This window comes from Chrysemys picta, chromosome 1 (genome assembly GCF_011386835.1).
Source record: "Chrysemys picta bellii isolate R12L10 chromosome 1, ASM1138683v2, whole genome shotgun sequence".
Lineage (NCBI taxonomy): Eukaryota > Metazoa > Chordata > Testudines > Emydidae > Chrysemys > Chrysemys picta.
In genome coordinates this window covers 358,339,033-358,353,447 of record NC_088791.1, presented here as the reverse complement: position 1 = coordinate 358,353,447, position 14,415 = coordinate 358,339,033, and the positions used below count along the sequence as shown (strand labels likewise).

Genomic DNA, 14,415 nt, shown 5'->3' with positions numbered 1-14,415 from the left:
ATCTGTCCACATATCTATTCCAGTGACATCATCATAGGACCTAATCACATCAGCCATACCATCAGGGGCTCGTTCACCTGCACATCTACCAATGTGATATATGCCATCATGTGCCAGCAATGCCCCTCTGCCATGTACATTGGCCAAACCGGACAGTCTCTACGCAAAAGAATTAATGGACACAAATCTGACATCAGGAATCAAAATACTCAAAAACCAGTGGGAGAACACTTTAACCTGTCTGGTCATTCAGTGACAGACCTGCGGGTGGCTATATTACAACAGAAAAACTTCAAAAACAGACTCCAACGAGAAACTGCTGAGCTAGAATTGATATGCAAACTAGACACAATCAACTCCGGTTTGAATAAGGACTGGGAATGGCTGAGCCATTACAAACATTGAAATCTATTTCCCCTTGTAAGTATTCTCACACTTGTTATCTAACTGTCTGTCTGTGCTGGGCTAGCTTGATTATAACTTCAAAAGTTTTTTTCTCTTAATTAATTGGCCTCTCAGAGGTGGTAAGACAACTCCCACCTGTTTATGCTCTCTGTCTGTGTGTATATATATCTCCTCAATATATGTTCCATTCTATAGGCATCCGAAGAAGTGGGCTATAGTCCACGAAAGCTTATGCTCTAATAAATTTGTTAGTCTCTAAGGTGCCACAAGTCCTCCTGTTCTTCTTTTTGCGGATACAGACTAACACGGCTGCTACTCTAAAAGGCTCCCTGACGTTCTGGACCAGAGCGGCTGTGTGTTTCCAGGTTACTGCTTGCGGACAGGCAGTGCAGAGTCGTGCCCAGTTGCATGTAGGACCTTGTTTCCCTGGCCAGCCGTCGGTGGCCCAGGGGTGGCTCCACAGAGATCTGCTGTGGGCTCCATGAGCTGCAAGAAAACAGTCGCTGCTGCTAACGCTTGTGGATGCCTCTGATGGGTGGCGTGGTCAGTGCTGCTGGGAGCAGGCCAGTCCCCCTGAGCTATCTGTCAAACAAAGCGTGTTTTAATCCCGCCACAGGCAACGTCATGCATGTAGGCCCAAGGCCGGGGGGCTGCATCCTGGAAAGCCGTCACTCTGAGCAGGATACAGAGGCTGGAGCAACTCGACATGCGCTTCCAGCGCCATGCTGTGGCCCAGAGTGCTGATGTGATCCTTGCAGATGTAAACGGGAGCAGGGAGGTGATTTTCCCTCTTTGTACAGCACTGCAGTGATGCTGGGCAGTAGGTCGAACGCAGCACTGAAATGGTGGAGAGGGGCAGAGAAGAGCCAGGGACCTGAGTGAAGGGCTGGAGAAAAGGCCTGAGGTCCCTGAGTGAGAGCTGTAAGGAGCGTGAGCTGTTTAGCTTACCAAAATGACGATCAAGAGGTGACTTGAGTGCAGGGCGGACGTCCCCTCCTGGGGGACATCACGGGGTCTGAGCAGGCTCGTTACGCTAGTGGGGAAAGGCAGTACAAGACCCTGTGCCTGGAAGATGAAACCGGATGGAAACAAGGTGCAAACGCGGCCCAGGGAGGCGATTAGCCGCTGGAACAAGGCCCAGGGGAAGTGGGGGATTCTCCATCTCTTGGGGTCTTCACATCCCCGCTGGAAGCGGGTTCAGCCAGTCGCAAGTTATTGACTCAATACACAGGAACTTGGGTGTGGTTCTTGGGCCTGGTCTACGCAGGATGTAGTCAATATGTAAATTAGCTCATGTGATTTGCATCAAATACCACATGGGGCTGACCCACACTTGGCTGCCTGTGCCAGTTCTGGGGTTCCCATGGGGGGAAGGCTTGGAAAACGGATGGGATCGACACAAGGGCTGCAGAGCTTCCCTGGAGTGAGACGGAAGGAACTCAATCTGTAGTGGAACAAAGAGAAGGCGAAGGTGACTTGGTCATGGTCACAGGGTGATGCTAACACTTTTCATTCCACTAGTACCTCTGGACGGTCATAGAATCAGAATATCACTGCTGGAGGGGACCTTAGGAGGTCATCTAGTCCAACCCCCTGCTCAAAGCAGGACCAATCCCCAACTAAATCATCCCAGCCAGGGCTTTGTCAAGCCGGGCCTTAAAAACCTCTAAGGAAGGAGATTCCACCACCTCCCTAGGTAGCCCATTCCAGTGCTTCACCACCCTCCTAGTGAAAAAGTTTTTCTTAATATCCAACCTAAACCTCCCCCACTGCAACTTGAGACCATTACTTCTTGTTCTGTCATCTGCCACCACTGAGAACAGTCTAGATCCATCCTCTTTGAAACCCCCTTTCAGGTAGTTGAAAGCGGCTATCAAATCCCTCCTCATTCTTCTCTTCTGCAGACTAAACAATCCCAGTTCCCTCAGCCTCTCCTCGTAAGTCATGTGCTCCAGCCCCCTAAACATTTTTGTTGCCCTCCGCTGGACTCTTTCCAATTTTTCCACATCCTTCTTGTAGTGTGGGGCCCAAAACTGGACACAGTACTCCAGATGAGGCCTCACCAATGCTGAATAGAGGGGAATGATCATGTCCCTCGATCTGTTAGCAATGCCCCCACTTATACAGCCCAAAATGCCGTTAGCCTTCTTGGCAACAAGAGCACACTGTCGACTCATCCAGCTTCTCGTCCACTGTAACCCCTAGGTCCTTTTCTGCGGAACTGCTACCTAGCCATTCGGTCCCTAGTCTGTAGCAGTGAATGGGATTCTTCTGTCCTAAGTGTAGGACTCTGCACTTGTCCTTTTTGAACTTCATCAGGTTTCTTTTGGCCCAATCCTCTAATTTGTCTAGGTCCCTCTGTATCCGATCCCTACCCTCTAGTGTATCTACCACGCCTCCTAGTTTAGTGTCATCTGCAAACTTGCTGAGAGTGGAGTCCACACCATCCTCCAGATCATTAACAAAGATATTGAACAAAACCGGCCCCAGGACCGACCCTTGGGGCACTCCGCTTGAAACCGGCTGCCAACTAGACATGGAGCCATTGATCACTACCCGTTGAGCCCGACGATCTAGCCAGCTTTCTGTCCACCTTATAGTCCATTCAACCAGCCCATATTTCTTTAACTTGCTGGCAAGAATACTGTGGGAGACAGTATCAAAAGCTTTGCTAAAGTCAAGGAATAACACATCCACTGCTTTCCCCTCATCCACAGAGCCAGTTATCTCATCATAGAAGGCAATTAGGTTAGTCAGGCATGACTTGCCCTTGGTGAATCCATGCTGACTGTTCCTGATCACTTTCCTCTCCTCTAAGTGCTTCAGAATTGATTCCTTGAGGACCTGCTCCATGATTTTTCCAGGGACTGAGGTGAGGCTGACTGGCCTGTAGTTCCCCGGATCCTCCTTCTTCCCTTTTTTAAAGATGGGTACTACATTAGCCTTTTTCCAGTCATCCGGGACCTCCCCCGATCGCCATGAGTTTTCAAAAATAATGGCCAATGGCTATGCGATCACATCCGCCAACTCCTTTAGCACCCTCGGATGCAGCGCATCCGGCCCCATGGATGGTCATCTTCTCCCCACATTGTGCTGCCCAGTGCAGTAGTCTGGGAGCTGACCTTGTTCATGAAGACAGAGGCAAAAAAAGCATTGAGTACATTAGCTTTTTCCACATCCTTGGTCACTAGGTTGCCTCCCTCATTCAGTAAGGGGCCCACACTTTCCTTGACTTTCTTCTTGTTGCTAACATACCTGAAGAAACCCTTCTTGTTACTCTTAACATCTCTTGCTAACTGCAACTCTAAGTGTGATAACGGCTTCCTGATTTCACTCCTGCATGCCTGGGCAATATTTTTATACTCCTCCCTGGTCATTTGTCCAATCTTCCATTTCTTGTAAGCTTCTTTTTTGCGTTTAAGATCAGCAAGGATTTCACTGTTTAGCCAAGCTGGTCGCCTGCCATATTTACTATTCTTTCTACACATCGGGATGGTTTGTTCCTGCAGCCTCAATAAGGATTCTTTAAAATACAGCAGCTCTCCTGGACCCCTTTGCCCTTCATGTTATTCTCCCAGGGGATCCTGCCCATCTGTTCCCTGAGGGAGTCAAAGTCTGCTTTTCTGAAGTCCAGGGTCCGTATTCTGTTGCTCTCCTTTCTTCCTTGTGTCAGGATCCTGAACTCGACCATCTCATGGTCACTGCCTCCCAGGTTCCCATTAGGGTGACCAGATAGCAAGTGTGAAAAATCGGGATGGGGGTGGGGCGTAATAAGAGCCCATATAAAAAAAAAAAAAAAGCCCCAACTATCGGGACTGTCCCTATAAAATCGGGACATCTGGTCACCCTAGTTCCCATCCACTTTTGCTTCCCCTACTAATTCTTCCCTGTTTGTGAGCAGCAGATCAAGAAAAGCTCTGCCCCTAGTTGGTTCCTCCAGCACTTGCACCAGAAAATTGTCCCCTACACGTTCCAAAAACTTCCTGGATTGTCTGTGCACCGCTCTATTGCTCTCCCACAGATATCAGGGTGATTGAAATCTCAACTTCTGTTAGTTGCCTGAAGAAAGCCTTGTCCCCCTCCTCTGGCTGGGCTGGTGGTCTGTAGCAAACTGTTAAACAGCAGCTACTATTTTAAAATCATCAGATCCCTAGAACTTGCCTCCAAGAGTTTAAAAGAGCTGGATGAGGAGCGTGCGGGACTGTTACGTTGATTTTTTGACTTTGGGGAAGTTCGAGACGACTGGAAGAAGCTAATAGGCCAATTTTTGTAAAGGGTAAATGGGGCTGACGCAGGTAATTACAGGCCTGTCAGCCTGACATCAATGCAGGGCAAGGTAATGGAGTGGCTGATACAGGACTTGATTCATAAAGAACTACAGGGGGGAAATGTAATTAATGCACATCAGCAGGGGTTTATGGAAAAGAGATCCTGTTAAACTGTTACGAGAGCACAGGCTGAGGGCCCTGGCCCCGCTCGGAGTGACGCCAGGCAGGGCTCTGGGGCAGCATCTCCCCTCAGGGCACCTGTCCCAGGGCAAGGACCCTGCTCTGCTTCGGCACCTCCTGGGTCCGACCTCGGAGCGTTCAGCCCCCTGGTCACCCCAGGAGCTCCCCGTAGCGAGTCTCCCTGGGCGGGACCCCTGGGGGAGCCTCACCCCCAAAGGGCCCTGCCCCCCACACCACAGCCAGCTGTGACTCCCCGCCCACCTGTGACACAGACGGGTTATTATCGGCGGGAACCCAGCGTAGAACAGCTTGATTGCTGAAGGTCCCTGACTTCAGTGGTAAGTCCGGGTGGGGGTGGGGGAGCAGAGCCCTGGGCTCCCCCTCTTCCGTCCTCCTCCCCTCCAGCTGCCTGCCTGTCCTTTGTCTCTTCCCTGGGCAAACCGGTCCCCCGGCATCCACCTCTCACTTTGTTCTCCAACACCTCCCGCTGGCTCCTGCAAAGGGTGGGCTCCGGCCATCAGTTGCCAGGACCCAGAGTCTCCAGCCATTCTCTGTGCCCAGGCAGCCCGTCAGCAGTCACACCTGCCCTCTGGGGGTCTCTGCAAAGATCACACCCCCTTGTCCCACCATCTCGGTAATACATAGGGGAAACTGAGGCACACACACTATTCAGAAACACATTAAGAACATTCCCACTTCATCACAGGTTAACTTGATAGCTCTCTTTGATGAGATTACAAGTTTGGTTGATAAAGGTAATAGTGCGATGAAGTTCGGGGGGTTCTTAGGGGTTTGCATTAAGATGGTGTGTGTATTTCCCTATGTGCTGTATGTTTAACAAGGTGGTAGGAGAGGGTTTGTAGTTTCAGAGGGCCAGGGGTGACCTCGCCTACCAGCCAGGACCCTGGCCAATGGCCTGGAGATGGAGTACTCTGGTGACCAGAAGGTCCAGCTCAGGGTGGCAGTCAGCCGGTTCTGGCCAGTGTGAGGACAATGGGCTGAGAGGACCCCAGTGACCTGACCAGCTGTTCTGCCCAGTGGGAACAAAGGATGGGGGAGAGGGGGGCCCCAGCAACCGGTTTGCCTGGGACAGAAGATGCAGGAGGGGTTCTTGGGGAAGGTGATATAGGGGGCTCGGCTGCAAGGAGGGGGCAGCTGGAGGGGAGACAGACAGACTGGGACGGACCCAGCTCGAAGGGCTGAGACGGGCCAGGCCCGAGGCCTTTGAGAACTCTCTGGGCTGGGTTCAGACGCTCAATAAACCTCCTGTTTGATGCTGGCTGAGAGTCACCGCAGGCTAGTGGGACGGAGTCACAGGTCCGAGGCTCTGGCTGCTCGGTATGAAGCCAGCAGGACTCTGGGTAGCGTGACTCCCCTGGGGGCTGGCCAGGGCAAGGAGCCTCCTCAGCTATGGCCTTTGTTGTACTTAAAGTACTGCACAGGATCTTTTCAGGGGGAATAAGACAAAACGCCACATTTATTAGTAATACATGTATTCACTAACACTGTATTATATGCATATAATATATTACACTTACACTCACACACACACACAAACACACTCCGTCTTGTTGTTACCAATTAGTTGCTCCCCTTAACTTCACTGGCCAGGTGATTAGATGGGGGAGGGGGTGGAGCCGGGCTTCTGCCGATCCGGATCGATGCTCCCATGTTGACAAGACGAGACCCGGGGTCCTCTGCAAGACACCTCACTTTTATAGCAGCTTTCCTCTTATGCAAATCTATACCAGATTCAAACTCTGTGTCTGTGTCCATTGGTCCTTTGTGCTGCTTTCTTTTGAGTGTTGTCCCAATGCTGCAAAGAGGGTGTTTCCAAAAGAAGGTGCTTGCTTCTAACCCCCGAGGCCCTCGGTATGTCTGCTTGTCTTTAATGAGCCCACTTGACACGTTTTATTGTCCTTGGGTCTGGCTCCCAGCCCCTCTCCAACAGTTGAGGCTGTCTGGAGGTGCTGCCTTCCATGCCTTGCTCATCCACACCTCATTCATTCAACAGGGCAATTGATTAAGAGTGGGGGGGGGGAGAGCTCTTGTTCCACTCCTAGCAAAAAGAATTTTTTCTTCTATCTTATCCTATCCTTAGGGGCTATAATATTATACCAAGGGCACTGCAAAGTTTCTAAATGAGGCTTTGATACAAAGTTCCATGAAAACAGAGGTCACACGTGGGTAGACCCACCACAAGGTTATATGAAGAGGCACAATGTAAAGTCATATGAAAATTATCAGAGATTTATCTACACCTTCCTGGTCTGACCTGGGAGCATTCAGCCCCCTGTTCTCACCATGCATTTCCTGTTCACGGGTCCACCTGGACGGGACCCTGGGGAAGCCAGAGGGCCCTGCACCCCAATGCTGCAGTCAGCCGTCACTCTGAGCCAATGCGTGACACAGATGGGTTTAGTCGACAGGATCGCAACATAGCACAGAAATCAGTGACTTTCAGCCAAGTCAGTCTTGGGAGGATCCCGGGCCTGGTGCCCCCTCCAAGTCCCCCACAGCAGAGTGCCCAGTTTCCATGCCCCTTGCCCCTCTTCCTGGTCTTTGTCTCCCTTCCCAGGCAGTGTCACCTGGTCACCTCCCCCTCTTGGGTCTCCGGTTCCGAAGGGCACCAGCCATCGCCTCTGTGCAGGCCCCTTCAGCTGCCTCGCCTGCACCGAGGGCCTCAGCAAAAGTCACATTCCCACCACCTAGGCATTGGTGCACACACGGAAACTGAGGCACACACAGTATTCATGCAAAACAGTAACATCCCATGCAACCTAATGGGAAAAACCCACTTGGTTACAGCTAGAGCGCGGGGGCATTGTTCCCTCTAGGAGTGGGGGTCCGGAGCGAGGGGACTCCCTGAGGGGGCCCACGGCAGAGACAGGCCTGCTGGAGGCTGGACCCTGAGAAGTGCTGCCACACTGAAGGGGGTTCCTCCCCAGGACCGTATGAAGCTGAGAGAACAGGGGGCCTGGGAGTCCGTGACTGCCGGAAGGTGACCTTTTGATTTAAAACACTACAGTGCTATCCAATTAGCAGAGTGGTATGGCTGTGTCCATCCCAGGATATTAGACAGCAGGGGTGAGGTCACATCGCGGAGTAGCTCGCAAGCTTGTCTGTCACCAACAGAAGGTTTTTATTTCCCCTGCCTTGTCTCTGTGAAGTTAACATCGTACACACGTATAATGGATTTAAAACGGGCTGACCGCCAACTCTCCGAAGGGGTGTGGGGAGCGTCGAGCTGGGCTGTATCCAGTGGGGTCCTGCAGGGAGCGGTTCTTGGCCCTGCACTATTTAATATTCCATCAGTTACCTGAAAAAACGGAAATGCATCACTGGTAAAGTTTGCAGCTGACGCAAAAACTGGGGGCTTGGTAAAGAACGAAGAGGACAGGCCACTCCTGCAGTGACCTGGATTGCTTGGTACGCTGGGTGCAAGCAGACAGTGTTTTAACACAGCTGAACGTAGGAACAGAGGCTGCAGGCCCCGCTTACGGGCTGGGGGAACCTCGCCTAGAAAGCAGCCACTGAAGGAGCTGGGGGGGATAATCAGCTGAACATGTGCTCCCAGTGTGATGCTGTGGTCAAAGGAGCTGATGTGATCCTGGCATGAACAGGATCTCGCTAGAGGTGAATTTCCCTCTGTCTGTGGCACCGCTGCTAGAATCCTGTGTCCAGTTTTGGAGCCCACAATTCCAGAAGGAAGTTGATAAACAAGAGGGATCAGAGAAGAGCCACACGATTGACTGAAGGGTTAGAAACCTGCCTTCGAGTGATGACTCCAGGAGCTCGATGCAGTTTGCTTACCTGAGAAGGTTGGGGGGCGACGTGGTCACAGTCCAAGTACCAACAGGGGGAACCGATGTTTAACGATGGGCTCTTCAGGCGAGCAGGGAAGGTCTGACGCTCCAGTGGCTGGGAGCTGAAGCCAGACACATTCAGACTGGAGTGACATGTACATTCATCAGCCCGGGGTGCTGGGCGATTCTCCAGCCCTGACAACTGTTAAATCAGGACAGGCTGTTCTGCTCTAGGGGTTACTGGGAGCAGGGCTCTGGCCTGTGACACATGGGTCAGCCTAGTTGGTCATATGGTGCCTTCTGGCCTTTGAATCTATGACCCAGCCCCCCTCCCTCCCCAATCAACACAGCTGCCCTCCTCCCACCCCAATGGCACAGCCCCTCTCCCTCCTGGCCTGATTAGTGCACCCCCCCCAGCATTGTGAGATTCAGATCCCCCGGCCTTGGGCTTTCCCGGTGCAGCCAGTCCCTGCTCCCCCGACGCACGGCAGGGCTGGTGGGGAAGTGCGTGAGTGTCACAGGCTCAGTGCACTAACTGGTGCTTCTGCTAAAATGACCAGCAGGGAACAGTTAACATGTCTGTCATTAGGGCTCAGAGTGAACATGCTGTTGTGATGCCTGGGGCAGTGCCCCTCCCACACCTGTCCCTGCTGAGGCTCTGTGCACACTCAGGCAGCATTGCGTATCCTGGGGCCCCTCTGCCCCTCCCACCTGCCATGTGCCCAAGGCCAGAAGGGACTAACACGACTGACTTCTGGTCTGACTCCTTCTCACGCGAGCCTGGCAGGGTTGGAGAATCCGGCGTGACCCTGGGAAACTGCCCCAGTGGCTAATTCCCCTCCCTGGTGTACACCGCGTCCCTGTGTTTCCAGGATGAACGTGTCTGGCTTCAGCGTCCAGCCACGGGACCGCTTCCGCCTTCTTCGTTAGAGGGAAGAGCCCGTTAGCGAATCCCCCCCAGCAGGATTGGGCCCCCGAGGCACTGACTGCGCTGCCCCCAGGGAGAGAGAAGGTCTAGCTGTGGGGCCGACACCTGGAGCTCCAGCTGCCCAAGGGAGGGCCCCGGCCCCCAGTTCGAGCTGCCCGGGGCTGAGGTCCAGCAGAAACACCTGGGGATGCCCCAGCCCCGTCACCTGCGACCGGGGCAGCACGGGCTGGTGCTGACAGACCCACAGCGAGCCAGGCCCAGAACAGGCACCACCTGGGGTCAGCATCGCCCTCTGGGTTTGTGTGAAGGGGCCCATGGCACCCCTCCTGCTGGGATGTGACCCCAGAGCTCTTTCTGGTGTGGCCTGGCCCCTGCCTGATTCATGATGCAGCCCCTGCGGGCGTGGCCTGGTCCCTGCCCCCCTCCCGGCGCGGCCTGGCCCCCATCCCCCTCCCGACGTGGCCTGGCCCCCGCCCCCCTCCCAGCACGGCCTGGCCCCTGCCCCCCACCCAGCACGGCCTGGCCCCCATCCCCCTCCCGACGTGGCCTGGCCCCCGCCCCCTCCCGACGTGACCTGGTCCCTGCACCGCTCCCAGCACAGCCTGACCCCCGCCCCCCTGCCGGCGCGGCCTGGCCCCCGCCCCCCTCCCAGCACAGCCTGGCCCCCACCCCCTCCCGGCGCAGCCTGGCCCCTGCCCCCATCCTGGTGCGGCCCACCCTGACCATGTCTCTGTGACCCCAGGCGCAGGGTCCCCCAGAGGGAACAGGCAGGAAGAAAAGTCCCTGGGAGTGGGGGCACAGCAGCCCCTGGGGAACAGGGGGGCAGAGCGTGGGGGGCCTGCCTGTGACGAACTGGGACTGTTCTTGCTGGGGTGTGTGAATGCTGACAGGGGAGTGTGACTAGGATGGTCTGCATCGGGGGATGGGAGCCGGCCCAAGGGAACATACCTGAGCTTGTAACATGAGAACCCAGGAGGGGGTTGGAGGTCAGATGACTCCGGGGCCCGGGAAACTGAACAAAGGCTGTGGGAGGGGTCGCTGAAGGCAGAGTGCTGGAAGCAGGCTGGAAGGAGGCTGGAGAGATGGCTGGGAGGCAGAGATGGCTCTGACCCCCCAAGGGGGTGGGCTGGCATGCCCTGGGACCCCAAGCTGGACCTAACTGGGGGGGGGCCTGTTGTCTGTGCCTGCAAGACCTGTCTTGGACTGTATTCCTGTCATCCAAATAAACCTTCTGCTTTACTGGCTGGCTGAGAGTCATGGTGAATCGCAGGAAGCCGGGGGTGCAGGGCCCTGAGTTCCCCAATACTCCGTGACAACTGGTGGCAGCGGTGGGATCTACTGCACCCCGTGGACGGCGCTTCCTGCAGTAAGTGACTGGGGAGCAGTAAAACGAAGGGGGATTGACGGGGACCAGGCCTGCTGAAGAGTGGGAGAGAGACGGTTATTACCCCTGGGAGTGTGTGACCAGCGAGAAGGACTTTTCCAGTAACAGGGTCCCCCGTGGGATCGCAGCGAGTGGTCCCAGGGGCGGAGGAGTCTGCAGCTCGACCCTGGCAGAGAGGTGGTGACCTCGAGAAGGGCTGGCACACTAGGGGTCTCCCTGGGAACTGTGGGGAGCTGTGAGCACACAGGCCGGTGAGTGGCCAGCAGGAAGATGTATGCCAAGCGGCTTAAGAGCGACCTGGTGGAGCTGTGCAAGCAGAGGCGGCTGCGCATTGGGAGGCTCACCAAAGAACAGCTCATCGCCCAGCTGGAGGCGGAAGATCGCGCGAATGAACTGATCCCTGTGTCTCAGGGAAGCAGCCTGGCAAATGCAGCGCAGGCACCAGTGTCTGTCCCAGCTGGGAGTGGTCAGCCGGCTGCTGAGGGCTTCCCGAGACCCCTCCTTCCTATGCCTAGGGGAAGGGTGGGGAGGAGCCCAGCAAATACCGAAGGCGCCGTGATCCCCCCGGCCAGCAGGGGGTCCCCCCGGCAAAGCCCGCCGGCCAGCAGAGGAGCCTCCCGGCGACGTTCGGCATCCGGGGAGCGGAATTGGCTGGAATGGGAGAAAGAGCTAAAACTGAGGGAGCTGGAGGATCGTGAACAACAGAGACAGCATGAAGAGAGACAGCGTCAGCATGAACGGGTGGAGAAAGAGAGACAGCATCAGCGTGAACGGGAGGAGAATGAGAGACAGCATCAGCGTGAACGGGAGGAGAATGAGAGACAAAGACAGCATGAACTGGAACTGGCGAGACTGAGGGGCAGCGAACCCCCGGCTGCGGTGAGTGAGGGGGGACCCAGGACTGCACGGAGCTTTGATAAGTGCATCATGGCCCCATACAAGGAGGGGGAGGACATGGATGACTTCCTGGAGGCCTTTGAGACGGCCTGCGAGCTGCACCGGGTGGATCCCGCGGACAGACTCCGGGTCCTTACCCCCTTACTGGACCCCAAATCCGTGGCATTGTACCGCCAACTGGGAGAGGCAGAGAAAGGGGACTACGAACTATTCAAAAAGGCCCTGCTACGTGAGTTTGGGCTGACTCCTGAGATGTACCGGGGAAGGTTCCGGAGTCAAGATAAAACCCCTGAGATCTCATATCTGCAACTAGCCGTCCGCATGGAAAGATACGCCAGCAAGTGGGCTGGTGGGGCCCAGACGAAGGAGGACCTGATTAAACTGCTGGTACTGGAGCAACTGTATGAGCGGTGCCCATCCGACCTGAGGCTGTGGTTGGTGGACAGAAAGCCAGAGAACCCGCGACACGCCGGGCAGCTGGCTGATGAGTTTGTAAAGAGCCGGTCAGGGGGTGGCAGGGAGGAGCCCCAAAGGAACAGGCCCGCCGTGATGCAGAGAGAGAGTCACCCTGGGACCTCCCAAAGAGGGAATATGGGGAATCCCCTCCCACGGGGAATGCCCAGCGTCAGGGACAACCGACCGGCTCGAGGGGACCCACAGGACATGAGCTGCTATTACTGCGGCCGAAGAGGCCACGTTCGGGCCCAGTGCCCCAAGCTCAAGGACAGACTGAGCAGACCGAACCCGCATAGGGTTAACTTGGTAGAGGCCCAGACGGACGAGGGGCAGGCTTCTCACGCAAGAGGGGCTGGCAGCTTATCAACTGCTCAAGAGAGAGAAGGGCCCCAGGCCAGCTCCTCTAGGGGGCTGGATGCCCCAGACTCAGGGTTTTTGGTTTATACGGTGGGCGCGGGGCTGTCCCTCCGGAGAGAGTACCTTGTTCCCCTGGAGGTGGATGGGAGGAAGGTCAATGGATACTGGGATACGGGCGCAGAGGTGACGCTGGCCCGGCCCGAGGTGGTGGCCCCAGATCAGGTGGTGCCCAACTCCTACCTGACCCTGACGGGGGTGGGCGGAACACCAGTCAAAGTGCCCGTGGCAAGGGTACACCTGAAGTGGGGGGCCAAGGAGGGCCCCAAGGATGTGGGGGTACACCCGTATCTGCCCACTGAGGTATTGATGGGGGGGGACCTGGAGAACTGGCCAAGCAACCCCCAAAAGGCACTGGTTGTGACCCGCAGTCAGAGCCGGCGAGGGGCCCTGCGCCCTGGCCTTGGGGGGGGTGCCTTGCCTGAGGCGCAGGACCCTAACCTGGTGGGGAGGGAACGCCCAGGGACGCGGCTCAGGGAGGCTGCAGCTTCGGACCCAGCGGGCGAGAAAGAGCAGGTGGCCATCCCTGTCCCAGCTGCTGAGTTCCAGGCCGAGTTACAGAGAGACCCCTCCTTGCGGAAGATAAGGGACCTGGCCGACCTCAATGCGGTACAGACCATGGAACGAGGTGGCCGGAAAAGGTTCCTGTGGGAGAAGGGGTTCCTGTACCGAGAATGGGCTCCCCCAGGGAAAATGGAGTCAGGGGGGATCAGGAGGCAGCTGGTGGTACCCCAGAAGTATCGCCGCCAGCTGCTGTGCCGGGCCCATGACATTCCCCTCTCAGGGCACCAGGGAACCTGGCGTACCCAGCAGAGGCTGCTACGGAGCTTTTACTGGCCTGGGGTCTTTGTTACTGTCCGACAGTACTGCGGATCCTGTGACCCCTGTCAGAGGGGGAGGAAGGCCTGGGACAAGGGGAAAAGAGCTTTAGGACCCTTGCCCAGCATAAAGGATCCTTTCCAGAGGGTGGCCAAGGTTAAAAGGGCGGCTCTAAACCAAGAGAGCCCAAAGCACAGACCTCCAGACTGGAGCGCTGGGAGAAGACCACAGCCCAGTTGGAACCCCAGAGGTATGGGGGTGGGAAAAGGGCACAGGCCGCATAAACCTTCCCACATGCGAACTGCGAGTGCCATCAAGCACCCCCGACCTAAGGGGGGGCGTGGAACGGAAGGGGCCTGGTGTAACTCCCACCAAGGAACTGGAGGGATGCGGGGGCATCCATGGGAACGGGGGTAGGTTCGAACTTCCCCGGGTCACTGGCTAAAGTGACCCTGCTCAGTTCGGTCTCGAAGGGGGGAGAGATGTGACGAACTGGGACTGTTCTTGCTGGGGTGTGTGAATGCTGACAGGGGAGTGTGACTAGGATGGTCTGCATCGGGGGATGGGAGCCGGCCCAAGGGAACATACCTGAGCTTGTAACATGAGAACCCAGGAGGGGGTTGGAGGTCAGATGACTCCGGGGCCCGGGAAACTGAACAAAGGCTGTGGGAGGGGTCGCTGAAGGCAGAGTGCTGGAAGCAGGCTGGAAGGAGGCTGGAGAGATGGCTGGGAGGCAGAGATGGCTCTGACCCCCCAAGGGGGTGGGCTGGCATGCCCTGGGACCCCAAGCTGGACCTAACTGGGGGGGGGCCTGTTGTCTGTGCCTGCAAGACCTGTCTTGGACTGTATTCCTGTCAT

At 56.0% G+C, this 14,415-nt stretch overlaps 1 protein-coding gene across 1 annotated transcript in view; it reads right to left on the bottom strand.

Annotated features, from left to right (window-relative positions):
• Positions 1-14,415, bottom strand: part of LCMT2 (leucine carboxyl methyltransferase 2) — a 517,091-nt gene that overhangs the window by 486,263 nt on the left and 16,413 nt on the right. The window lies entirely within an intron of this gene.